The sequence below is a fragment of the Grus americana genome, chromosome 15 (assembly GCF_028858705.1).
Source record: "Grus americana isolate bGruAme1 chromosome 15, bGruAme1.mat, whole genome shotgun sequence".
NCBI lineage: Eukaryota > Metazoa > Chordata > Aves > Gruiformes > Gruidae > Grus > Grus americana.
Genome location: NC_072866.1, coordinates 617,114 through 630,023, shown reverse-complemented (window position 1 = coordinate 630,023; position 12,910 = coordinate 617,114). Strand labels below are relative to the sequence as shown.

At 44.9% G+C, this 12,910-nt stretch overlaps 1 protein-coding gene across 10 annotated transcripts in view; it reads left to right on the top strand.

Moving 5' to 3' along the window:
* Window positions 1–3,913: 3,913 nt before the first annotated feature.
* Window positions 3,914–12,910, top strand: part of TBC1D24 (TBC1 domain family member 24) — a 31,902-nt gene continuing 22,905 nt past the window's right edge. For 4 of the 10 annotated variants that reach the window (XM_054842760.1, XM_054842762.1, XM_054842757.1 and 1 more), the window contains exons 1-3: window positions 3,914–3,978; window positions 7,642–7,695; window positions 7,854–7,915. The gene's annotated coding sequence lies outside the window, so the exon portion shown is untranslated. Of the gene's footprint in view, window positions 3,979–4,012; window positions 4,991–7,641; window positions 7,696–7,767; window positions 7,916–12,910 lie in introns of those variants that run through there. The other 6 variants (XM_054842758.1, XM_054842756.1, XM_054842761.1 and 3 more) reach the window with 3 other exon arrangements.

Genomic DNA, 12,910 nt, shown 5'->3' with positions numbered 1-12,910 from the left:
TGGCTGGAGGCAAACCACCACACGCAAGATCCCTCTGCAATGAACTCTCTTCCTCCAGACAGTCGGGAGCTGGCAAGAGTGTCCCAAAGGTGCCCAACAGCCAGACGGATCTCTGTAGACCTGACCCTACCGGGTATCTAATGCAACAGCAGTACCTGGAGCCAAAGCCAGGTGCTAACAGGCAATCATCATACATTTTGGAATACCTGATGCAATGTGCCGAGAGCGTACTACACATGTCATCACACAGCTATGTCCTGGTCGCCTCAAGGAGGAGGGGGATTAAAGTCATCCGGAACGGAGGCTGCTCATCCCCTCCTAACAAATCCCCTGTCTATGCCAAGAGGATCGCCTAGTACCAAAATCTCACCGTTCCCACAGCATTCATGGCACAACAAGATGACTGCCCGCCCCTACAAAGGCAGGAGGTACCATAGCTGCGGAGAAGGAAGGGACAAAGAAACAGGAAAAGTTGGCTGCAACCCATCCACCTGAAAGGAAAAAGTAGTGTCTGCAGAGCACTTCTTGGAGCCAGAGACAAGCATGTGGCCACCTTCACAACAGCGTATCCCTTTTAGTGGGCATGTTTTAAAACATTCACCAGCACTCTCCCAGTTTTGGCACCTTTGGCTTTAGCCTCACCCTCATTGCCAGGAGAACATCAGCAGCTCATCCAGAGCCGGGGAACCAGGTCTGGCTGCTGCTGCGGATGGAAGAGAAGGTGATCCACACCACTGGGCAAAGCTCCCATTAAGATGCTGGCGCATGATATGAAAAGGATTTTCTTAATTATCCCATGGTAATTCCCACTTTTACCCACAGGAGGTCACACTTTGCCAGGCTCATCAGCTTTCCATGCAAGCAGCCCTGCGCAAACAGCATTGCATGGCCACAGTTTTACTAGCCCAGCTCAGGGGTTGGCCTAAGTCCCTTCTGCACATCCTGGCATTCTCTGCTGATGCTTCAGCAACCCTCCTGCCCACTCTACGAGGTCTAGCCTCTGCTCCAAGGCTGCTGGACACCCACATGGACAGCTTTCCTGTGCCATGGCCCGTTCCACCCACTCAGCCATTCCTCACTTTCTTTTCTTGCTTTCATGTCCTTTCCCAGTCCAGCCTTCCAGTCCCTCCATTGCCCCTGACAAAAAGACTCCAGTAAATCCAGTGCCTAGACCGTAAACTCCAGCCTGGTTTCATAAGAAAATGAGAGATACACAACTGCATGCACTGGAGAAATTTCTGTTCCAATATGCTTCAGGAAAACAAATACACAGGTGGAATAGCATCCACACACAAAGAAATGGTTCAGTATGAGTTCACCCATTACTAGTCTTCGGAGAATAGAGAGAAGCCGCCCTCAAGACACAAACTCATAGGAAAGCAGGCTTCACTGAACACTGCACTTGTGGAACTACTTACTTCATGCCAGGTGAAAGTTCTTCAAAACTCAGGGAAGTTGTTGATTGGCAGCCCTATAAACAAATATCCTTCATTTATCCCTAGAAAGCCCTTGCAGGCTCATTGCCCTCAGTGCCCAGGGGGTAAGTGGGTCTTGCTCTTTACTTGAGCAGGATTCAGTACTTCAAGCCTTAGCATTCCTTGGCTTCTATAAAGCTGCCAGCAATGAACACCTTTCTGCAGGAAGAAAAGTAGATGCACTCAAACATGTTTTCCATCAGCCATCAACTAGCTCGTCAAGCATGGTTTTCACGCTCTCTGAGAGTCACAGACAGTCCAACAGCCTGAGTACAGCTCATGAAGACTATTCATATGGCCGTGCGGTTTCCAAGGTTTTAGGACAGCACACAGAATCCACTCTGTCCACATCACCTGCCATTGTTTTCAACCTCTACTAGTCCACAGGCTGCTGTGTCCTTTTGTCCTGCCCACCACACAGGCCCCCCTTCTGAAAGATGTCCCCACACCGACCTTACCTCTGCACAGGGCTCTGCCTCCTTGAACCCCATCCCTTATGTCACCTGGGTTACTGGAATGGTAAAACCATCAGGCAATGTATAGACTTTGGTGACAAAAGCGTCACCATTATACCCCTAAAATATCTCTTGACAGTGCACCGAGACTTCAATTACTTCTACTTTCTGAACACTGAGAACAACTTTTTGGCTAAAGGGTATGTTCAGTTCAAATCATGGTTCACACTTCAGCGGAGAAATTCTTGAAATCCACTCCGTCTCCCTAAAGCCTGTCAATTCCCAGCTTTGTTCGCACCATGTGAACACCTTCTCTCTGCCTCGGTTCCCCCGGAGAAACACAGGAATACCAGCACTGCTTTACTTCAGAAGGGCATCATGAGCCCCACCATACAGACTACATAGGACCCATGTACTACAGTGAGAAGATGCTATAAATACTGAAGACAGATGGAAGCTTTTAATCTTCCTACAAGATCTTATCAAATACTGCCCACAATTATCTCTGTTCCCACACCTCTTCATCTACTTTCATCCTCTTCTAAACCTGCTTTCCTTGCTAGCTCGACTTCATTTGGCTTACAGAACATAATCCTTTCCACATGCGTAAGTGCCCTCTAGGACCCTACAGAGCCAAACTCAAGTGAATGTAAAATAACGCACTATATTTCCAACTTACATTTGGATAAATGAGTGATTTCTCAGTACAGCTTCTGGAAATGTCTGTCACATGCTTCTGCAACACGAGCTCATTGCTCTCCACAGCAGTATCAGCCAGTCGCAAGGAAGCCCTGAAGGAAGCGCATATTAACAGGCCTGCTTAGTGCTTTCAATCGGTTAGGAGCTTAGCCATCCTTTGAAGCAGGGGGACTGCCCTGCCCGCTGAAGCAGCAGCCACCGTCAGAAGCAGGGTACCCAGCACTGCCCATCGCTAACCACTTGTGCCTGGCACAATGGATGCTGTGTGTATCTCGCTTCTGATCACTGCCCAGTAGCTTTAAGATAAATATCAAAAATCCTCTTAAGACCCTGTTTAAAATCCAGCTGCGATGGCTACAAGTCCTCTGCGTGTTTTATGTTTCATTATCATGTCTTGTACTTTCCTTATGGTCCTCTGCGGTTTCTTTAAGATTGTAAACCTCCCGGGTAAGGGATTTGTTATCTGTTTGGCAAGAGCCTACTTTACCAAGCTGTGTACATTTACAACGCCATATAAAAGATTAGTACTTTATTGGTCACTTAAGCTTTCCTAGTTAATAATCTTTAATGTGGCAGTTATTTATCCAGTCGTAAACACAACACTGCTGCCAAGTCAAGTCAAATAAACACTATAGAAGTGTTTCCTTCATCTTTAAAATGAACCAATTTCTGTCCCGGCCATTTCAGGTTTTCCAAAAAAAACCAGTCACTTTGTTACTGAGCACAAAACTATTCAGATCTTAAAGCGTTCTTAAAACAACAATTGTACCTAATATTTGCACTGAGCTTTTCACCTGAAGCCTCTGCAAGGCTGGTAAATAATGCTGTCTCCAGTGCAGAACCAGAAGCCTGAGGCCTCCTTGCCCAACGCTGCCGTGCCCAACAGCCCTGCCTGCCTGCAGCGCCAGCACTGCCCCTCACCGCCACCCCGTCACCCCTCACTGCCCCTCTCATTATCGCCCCTCGCCCCCCGACCCCTCACAGCCCCCATCACCCCTGTCACCCCTCACACTGCCCCATCACCCCTCACAGCCCCCATCACCCCTCACAACTCCTCACAGCCCGTCACTATCACCCTTCACCGCCCCCCGACCCTTCAAAGCCCCCGCCACCCCTCACAGCCTCCCGCACCGCCTGCCCGGTCGGTTCCCCCCCCCGCAGTCGCGCCGCTCGATCGGCCTCAACGCCGCAGCCGCCGCGCACGTGCCCGCGCCGCCCGTCCGAGCGCATGCGCACACCTGTCCCGCTGCCGCCGCCGCGCCCTTTGCGCATGCGCGCGGCCGCCGCTCCTCCCCCGGTCTGGCCGGAGGCGGCCTGACAGGCGCGGCGGTGCTGAGGCGGCGGCGGTGGTAAGGGCGGCCGGGATGCGGCGGGCGTGTCTCCGCCGGCAGCGGGACCCGGCTGCGCGGGTGGAATTCGGTGCTGGGCGGTGGGACCTCGGCGGCGCCGCCGCCTTCCCGGCGATCGGCCGGACAGGACCGGGAAGGGGCCTGCCCCCCAGCCCGGCCTTCGTCGGGTATCCTTCGCGGGCGCCGCGCTGGGACTCGCTCCCGGTGCCGGGTCGTGGGTCGCCGGCCGTGCCCGTGCGAGGCCGGCGTGGCTGGGGAGGAGCTGCCGGGGGAGGGTCGGGACGCGGCCCCGAGCCGCTGTTTGCCGGGGCTGCGGTGCCCGCGGTGTCGCCCGTGGCACCTCCGGGAGCTGTCGGTGCCCGAAGGAGCTGGCGCTGTCCCGTGCCCTCTGCTGCGAACCGGCCTGAGGAGGCTTTGGGTTTAGCCCTGCATTCGGTCCAGGGCGGAGAGGCTCTCCGAGGCGTTAAATGGCGTGTGGGCGCCTCTTGGCCTGAGCGCCCGGGTCAACGCTCTGCTGCTGCGCCTGCTTCTTCTGCAGAATGTGTGAGGACCTGGGGGTGAGGTGAAGGCAGATCCTCTGACTGCTGCTAATGCTTACCCAAATACTCACAGTTTACACTTATTCTGTGAGCTGGTCCTAATTACAGGAGTAGTTTATATTCACATGAAGAGGTTTCTAAACCCAAAGCTTGTGTTCTGCAGCTTCTTCCTTGAATGTTTTAAAATCTCTGTCACAAAAGTACAGTTTTGTTATCAGTTTATTTTCATGCTGATCTTTATCTAGGCACTGTTGAAGCATATGTATGTATATACAGCACATCCTTAAGCAGAAGATTGATGTTGGGGCTGCCAGAATGTTACCCAGCTGGACACGGGATTTAGGGTGCTAAAACTTGCCAAAATGGTCGTTCAAGGCCCGTGAGCAGGAGAGGAAATAACCAGGTGGAAGCAGTGTGCATAGTGTACTCCAGCCCTGGGAAGTGTCCAAGGGCAGCAGGAAGGATGACATCCTGTGAGTGCTGTGTAGCTGTGATGAGAGGGAAGTGGGTGTTTCTATATCGAACTGTATTACCTTAAACCTTTGCATTTTTATGTCCAATTCCTACAGGAAGCTGGAACATCTGAAAGCTTTCCTGGATTACAGGAAATCCCAGTAGGATTGTCAGAGTATGCAGGAATACTCAGAGCACAGAAATTACATGGATCACATCTAGGGCTCTGTATTACCAGAAAAGGGAATTCCCTGTTCTTAGAACTTCCTTCTTTGTGCAATTGCTAGCAGTTAGACCGTGTTGCAAAAGACTTCCAAGATAGAAATCTTTTAAGAAGAAGATAACTTTGCAGGAACAGCACTGATAACTCGAATCCAAGGACTCCAGCAACATTTTATGTTAGTTCTTTGTTGCTTCCAAGCAATACATGATACTTATGTCCTTTGTAATTGCAAAATGGCTGTGGATAGTATTGCACAATAATTAGCTGTTGGGAATCTTTGTACTGAATGTCTTTTCTGTCATTAATATTTGAAAGTTTGCAGGTGTTCCTGCAGCTAGAATTTGAATGCAAGGGAAAGCAGCTTTCTACTTCTCTTTTTTGCTGTTAATAATTAAATGCTGCCAAGTAAATGTTTCTAACAGGCTGTCTGTGGACCCGTCACGTATTCAAGCACCTCTGCTCTTCCCAGCTCTCCCCCTTTATTGTGACCTTTGTTTTCTCCCCTTGGTTGTCTTTGCTTCTTCATTCTGTTAATTTGAAATCTCGTAAGAGCCTCCTTCTCCTGATCAGTCTTGTCATTTGAACTGTAAAGAAAACTGAAGAAAAAAAAAAGAGCTATTCCTGCACTAAAATTACCCTGTCCATAAATGTAAGGTAAGCAAGCAAAGCAAACCAGTCCACACTGCACATGTCTCTCACTATCTCCAATGCCAAGGTTATTGTAATCTGATAATTCCACCCTGGCGTTTGTTTAGATCGTAAGTGCCTTTGCTTCAGTGCTGAAGCCAGATAGAGTTAGTGACCAGCAAATTACCGGCATCAGACCATGAATTTAGGCCTTGCTATTCTTCCAGCTCTTTGGAATACACCCTGCCCTGCCTGTTAGGTTGGAGAGGCCATTAAAAGCGTTTGTGTTAGGCCGTATGGATGCCTACTCAGAAGCAGATAGATGTATGTTAACACTCAAAACAGATAAACTGTGTTAATGGTCTGGAATTAAAATAGCTGCTTATATTCCATCTATACACAGACTTGAATTGGGACTGAGCACTAAAATTTCTTTAACGTCTGCTCATTTGGGGATGCCTTTATTGTCGGGTTTAATTGCAATATTCTGACACGTTTGCATGGTGTGTGATTTGAGGCGGGGGTGTGCAGTGGAGTTTGTTTAAGTAATAGTAGGCTTAAACTATTTGCTCCTTTTGTACTTGACCAGGCAGTCACGCGACCTTTGTGATATAAAAATAGACAGACCTAATTGCACTATATTAATGATTGACTTGCTTGGAGTCCGTGTGTATTGGTACACGCTGGAGATGTCCAGCTGTGGGATCAACTGTTTTAAATTCTCTTAAGATTAATATATGAGGTCACTCATATCTGTGGTGTTCACACTCTTAGGCTTTACCATATCTCTTTTGTTCTCCTCTTGATTCAACCTCCAAAGCTAGAGGACGATTATCTGAGCTTTCAGACATGTTGCAAAAGACTGTGTGCTGTTGATTCCCACTGTCTCAGGAAGGACTCGGAATAAGACTCATGTCTATATTAATGCCTATGTCTGTATTGAGCATGCTTAATCGTGCTTGGGGTGTATGCAACTACACTATGTTAGCAAATAGGTGTAACTTTAGTGTAGCTGCACCAACACTGGATTATTTTGTTACATTTTTCAGGGGAAAACAAGGGAGAAATTATTCATACACAAAGTGGTTGTAAAGACTGTATTTTGCAGGAAACTAGAACTGGGTTATTTCAAAATCTGCTAGGCTGAATATCATTTACTTGAAAATAAAAATAATTTTCATCAGATTAGTTCAAACTTTTCCACCTAATAGGACAAGGACCTGGTATATCAACCCTCAGCAGGGCAGCTGATCCAAACCCATGCTCCATTGCATATCTTCAGAATGTAGTTATTTTTGTTTTGGAACTGAGGATCTAAATACTGTAAGCTGCAGAGCTGCTATTCTAAAATACCCTACCTGTGCAGCAAATACCTCTGTTAGTCCTAGGAAGAGAGACAGTCTCCAGAGATTGCCTCTTTAATGAAGAATTTGGTACTTCCTGTAGAGAAGGAGGGAGGGGAACACAGCAGTCAGCTGCAATGAGAATGTTAGCTAGAAGTATTTATGACAAAATGCCACAAGGAGTAATCCTGCTTGTGGTTTTAGAGACTGAAATGAGTTGTTTATGCTGCAAGCACTTTAATAATGTGGTTAATTAGCTGCTCTTCTCTGTTGTGAGGATATTTGTTCCCATGTTCTCTATACTACAGTTGCAAGAATGAAGGTTGGAAGCCATGCAGAAATGCAGGCAGATATCTTTTTTTTTTTTTTTTTTAAAAAAAGATATGGAGGTCGATGGTGCACCCGATGCACATGGATGTTGGCCAATACATTGCTTAATAAATGGTCTAATTTTTTAACTTTTTCCCCCCACCAACAGGCCCAGCAGAAGGGAGTAAGTCATAAAAAGATCTACAGAAGGACAACTTCTAAGGTAAGGATTAATAAAAGCACTTCAGTCATTGTCTTGTTTGGTGGTTTTTTGTAATACCTTCACTTTATACAGAAAATGTTCGCCTTATAATCTGGTTCCATGCAAGAGACAAGATTCCTGCTTTCAGTTTCAATGTAGCTGTAAACTCTCTCCTCCAGTTCAGAGGCTTTGGATCCATTGGCCAGTGCAGTGACACTTCACAGAGGAGTAGACATGTCAGGTATGTTAAGTCACTTTAGGTTTATGCAGAGCAAACACATGGCTAAAGAACGCTGTCAACAGCAAAGCCACCTCTTCTATATCCTGTGCTCTGGCCCCTCAACTGTCTTAATGGCCTTCTAACAGGGGCAGTCTTCCCAAAGTTTTGCCCTACTAGTGAGACTACAAATTAGCAATATACACTTTGATTGGCAATATGCACTATGATTAGCAATATGCACTTTGATTTTAAAATCATAATAAAAATAATGCAGGACTAGTTTGGGATTCTACGTTGATTAGTTTTTTTATTACAAAATGCTGTTTCTGTGCCTTTGCTGCTCCAGAGGTGTTTGTTGCTACTGTTTGACTTTTAATAGAACATAACTTTGGAAAGACTACAGAAATAAGTATCAAAATGAAGCAATATATTGTTCAAGTTCCCTGAAATGCAACTGTTGGCATTCTGCCTGAGATTAGGTCCTCTTTTAATTCTAAAGTGTATTTGGAACTGGCTGGAGGTTGGTGTCTGAACTATCCCTCGTGTGTAGGATAATCTACCCTTTGTTGTTTCAGGAGAGGGGGAATCCATTATCAGGGATACCAGATTATTGAAGCTTTTATTCTGAGCAATCTTGGGGGAAAGGGAGAAAATCTGTAGAGTTTTGCAGAGCTGGAAGAAAATAAATCCTGTATAAAATGACAGCTTTAACTTGTAATTCTCATATGCTCATCTTACTGTAAATCAGCTTTTGTTTTCCAAAAGAAAACGCCTACACCCTTAGCACTTGGTGCAGAGAGTAATGAAATAGTCTGAAACAATAAGATTTTCCTATTTTGTTTTTAGCTGCTGGCTGAAATTATGGGAGCACACCACTCAACCCTGGAATAAACAAGATATAGCAATAACTGCTGGTGTGAATAGAGTGTCCCTCCCCATTTGCTTACTGCAGAGGCAAGGAATGCAGGCAGCATTTTCCATAGGCTCACTGAGGGAGTAAGGACTGGTGTGCTCGATTAGCCCAGGGTTACTGGTTCATCCACCCATTATCTCATTTAGGTATGTGTTCAGCACTGCCAGGCCAAGGCTTTGTACACTCATAAATTGCACTGGCAGGTCTTAAATCGATATAGACATGCCTGATCTGTTAATTTACCAGAAGAATTAAGTTGACGTAAGTATCCACACTGATACTTGTACTGCTTTGATTAAATTGTCTTTTTGGTTTGTTTTAAAGATGATGTGGGGGATTGGGGCGTTGGCCCATGTCCTTAACAGACTTTAAATGGCACAGTTCATATTTTGAAACTTTTGCAAAGGAGAATGTATAACGTTGATCTGTGTGGACATGTTTTTAGTAAATGTGAATATTGTGAGGAATCTGAATTTGATTGTTTTAAAAACTGGGACATATATTTGTCTATGTATTGTATATATACAATAGGTATGTGTACATGCAAGTATATCTGCAATGTATGTTTTGCATGTATACGTATATATATTTGAATGGCAAGTATATTTGTATTGACAAGATACAGGCTGAGACTGATGAGCCAGTTCTGCTCATACATCACTTGAACAACAAAGGCTTTCCTCCAACCTGCAGACAAGGCTCCTGATTCTACGAGGCCCAGCCGAGCATACATATTGTAAATCCTATGTGGAAAAGGCTACTAGTTTATGAAACAGAAGGATAAAACAAAATAAAATCCCAGTTAGAGCATGATACAGACTGTGACTTGGAGAGTGCTGAGTTTGTCTAGGAAAGTGTATGGGGCTTTGTGAAAACGTGTGTTCATCTCCATAAAGCAGCTTGCGTCTCTTTCTCGGTGCAGTACTAACCCTGGCAGTCTGAGGCCAGGGGGTTCCTGTTGGCCGGGAGGTTCGTTATGTTGTAGTCAGGCTGCAGTAGTTTGGGGACCTGCACTCACTCAGTCTGGGATGCAGAGTGTTTGAGCAGCTTAGTGATTGCACAGCTGCACTGTTGTGTAAAGACCAGCCCAGAGTGGAAACCAAACGCTTTGGAGAGAGAAAACTCCTGAACACTGTTGTGATACTTGGTCACAAGAGCTATTGAAAAGGTGTAATCATGTACAGTTAAAACTGGTCAGACAGTGGGAGGAACAGGTCTAGGAGATAACTGGTCTTTAACCTCGGAATGGTTTTCTCATGCTAATAAACCCATAAACATTGCCATTGTCTGTGAAATGCTTCTTGGCAAAAGATACCAGAAGAGGTCACACCTAAGATTGTGTCTTCTACCTGTAAAAACCTATGTGTGTTTCAATTCGTGCTGTCCGCTGCTGTTTTGGACCTAAAGAAACTCTAAACATTCTTCTCTACTCCCGTATAGAAGGTTTAGATAGGAGGAGAAGAAATACATCTGTGTTCAACATAAACAAATGCAGACATTATGTCTAAAAGGAAAACATTTCAAAGCACAGATGTTCAAAGTTATTTTCCTGCCCGTAAATGTTTGTAGCAGTGAGAGATCCCGAGGTGATAGATGTCAAACTGACAGAGAGCGTTCAATGCGAGAGAGCAGGAAAATGGATTGTTTTATTGCATATGGATTTGCTACCATGTCGGAGCTTTTCACTAACAGTTACACTGCGTCTTTGGTTGTACATCATAGACTCTACTTCCAAACAGAGAAAGGTATAAACAGAGGTGTTTAGGAAAAGAAAAAAAAAAAAAAAATTGAAGACTGAAGATTGCATGTTCAGTGTAAAATTTTTATCAGAGCCGGAGTTTGCTGTTGAAGGGAGACCTGTTTCTAATTACTTCCATTTTTGAAACAAAGGGAAGAAGAATAATTAGCACAATGTGAGGGATTTTTTCATTCTTACAATTTGGAAGAAAGAAGGAAAACGCAGTCAAGGTAGTAGGAGAATTGTACTGATTTTTCTGCACTACTTTGACAGATTTTTTTTTTAATGGATCATTTTTAATACATCCTGTAAAATAGTTTTGCTGCTAAATATGCAGTTTTCTTTTGGTTTGGGGGGAAAAAAAAAAGATAGGAATTATCCTCTCTTTTAATTTTACTAGTTGTTCCTTGTTTTTCTTTTTATGACGTAGGCTCCCGATCTACGTCTTTGATAACATTTACCATCCAGTATCCTCTTACAATGCTCTGTTCTTTAGCTCTTTTCACCCTTTGTGGAACCATTAACCATTTCTTTTCTCTTCCATTCTTTCAGCAAGAGTGGTTTGGGGTTTTTTCCAGACTTTTATCTTGTTTGGGTTTTGTGTGTTTATTTAGTACCTCTGTGGTATCTTAATGATCAGAACAGCTCACAGGATCAACAGTGATTGAGCGTTAGAAGTGCTTGTGTCATCCCAGGGCAGGGAGTGGGAAGGGGGTGCTGCTTTCTGTTGAAGCGCTTGCAGATATGAGGCATATGCAGTCTCCTAAATACAATCTACTGTCATTTATCTGATCAGCAGTGAAGAGTTCATTGCCCATTGACTGTAATAAAGTACACTATCGATTAATCACAGATAATTTAAAGACCCTGTTTAAGAAGGCAATAGTACTTTGCTAAGAATAAAAGCATGGGATTCTAGGACAAACAGTCTGTGACTGTGCTTCATAATGCAGCAGTGACATCCCAAGAGAAATCATAGAATCCCAGAGTGGTTTGGGTTGGAAGGGACCTCAAAGCCCATCTAGTTCCACCCCCTGCCATGGGCAGGGACACCCTCCACTAGCCCAGGTTGCCCAAAGCCCCATCCAACCTGGCCTTGAACACTGCCAGGGAGCCAGGGGCAGCCACAGCTTCTCTGGGCAACCTGGGCCAGGGCCTCACCACCCTCACAGGCAAGAATTTCTTCTTAATATCTAATCTAAACCTACACTCTTTCAGTTTAAAGCCATTATTCCCTGTCCTATTGCTACAACATCATCTAGGTGCCTAAAACTATTTGCCCTGTAGTGTACTCTGATATCAGGTCTTTATCTGTTTCTTGGGAAAGTGAGAGGTTTCTAGACTTTGTTCCAAAAGAGTATCAAAAAAACAGCGGGGAGCAGCTAACTAATCCCATATTGTTACTGGTAAACCAGTATTAGAATATTTGCAGAATTGTATTCCTAGAGCCCAGCTTGTGCTTGTGCCCAGGGCAAATCATAAAGAGGTCGAACTGCATTTAACCTCGTTAAAGCAATTCGTCGAACTCTGTGTACTCTACCGAAAAGGATCATTACTCCAGAATGCATCAGTGTGGTCCAAATTGCTCTCCTACACAAGATGAGCTAGTTGTGTTCTGCTTGTTCTAGTGCTAAATGGAGTGCTCAATTTTGGCTCTGATGCATACATCTTCCTCAATGATGTGTTGTGGCATCGGAAGTAACCGAAGCTGTAAATGTGACAAAACTTGCTGCTGCTCAGCAGGTGTTTGGGTGAAGAGGAATGACACTGTGGTGTCCAGTCTTGTTTCCAGATCTGTGTAGCAGGGATGTCAAGGTGTGCTGCTATAGGTCTGGGCTTGGGGAAAACTGCAGGATGCACTGAAGTACTCAGGGATGAGAGGGTAACTGTCTGCTTGTTGTCTTTTATTCTGCAGTCATTACTGTCTTGCTGTGTTGCTTTGTTCTTCTGTCACATTCTTTGGTGTATGAAGCAAACATCTCAGTCATGATTGAGTATTCCTCAAGGATGGGAAATCATCTACTCAGAGTTTGAGGTTTAATTTTCTCTTACTGGGATGAGGGCTAATAGCTAGCAGTCTTAAGGAAGCAGTTCTCATTATCTGTTCATGCGCCTTCTGCATGGATTAGTTTAACAAGGTTATTGAAGAGAGTGGATTTGAGTCTTTTCTCTGGCTACATCACTACTCAACCATATAAACAGCAAACGGTATGCTGTAGGGCTGGGAGTCTAGCATTAGTCTTGATTTGTAGATTAGCAAAAGAAAAATATTTGCTTTCTGTTAGCACGTTATAAAAATGCATGCCAAAATTTTGGTTGTCAGTATCTAGCTGTGTCTGTACAGTACATAGCAAATAGCTGAATC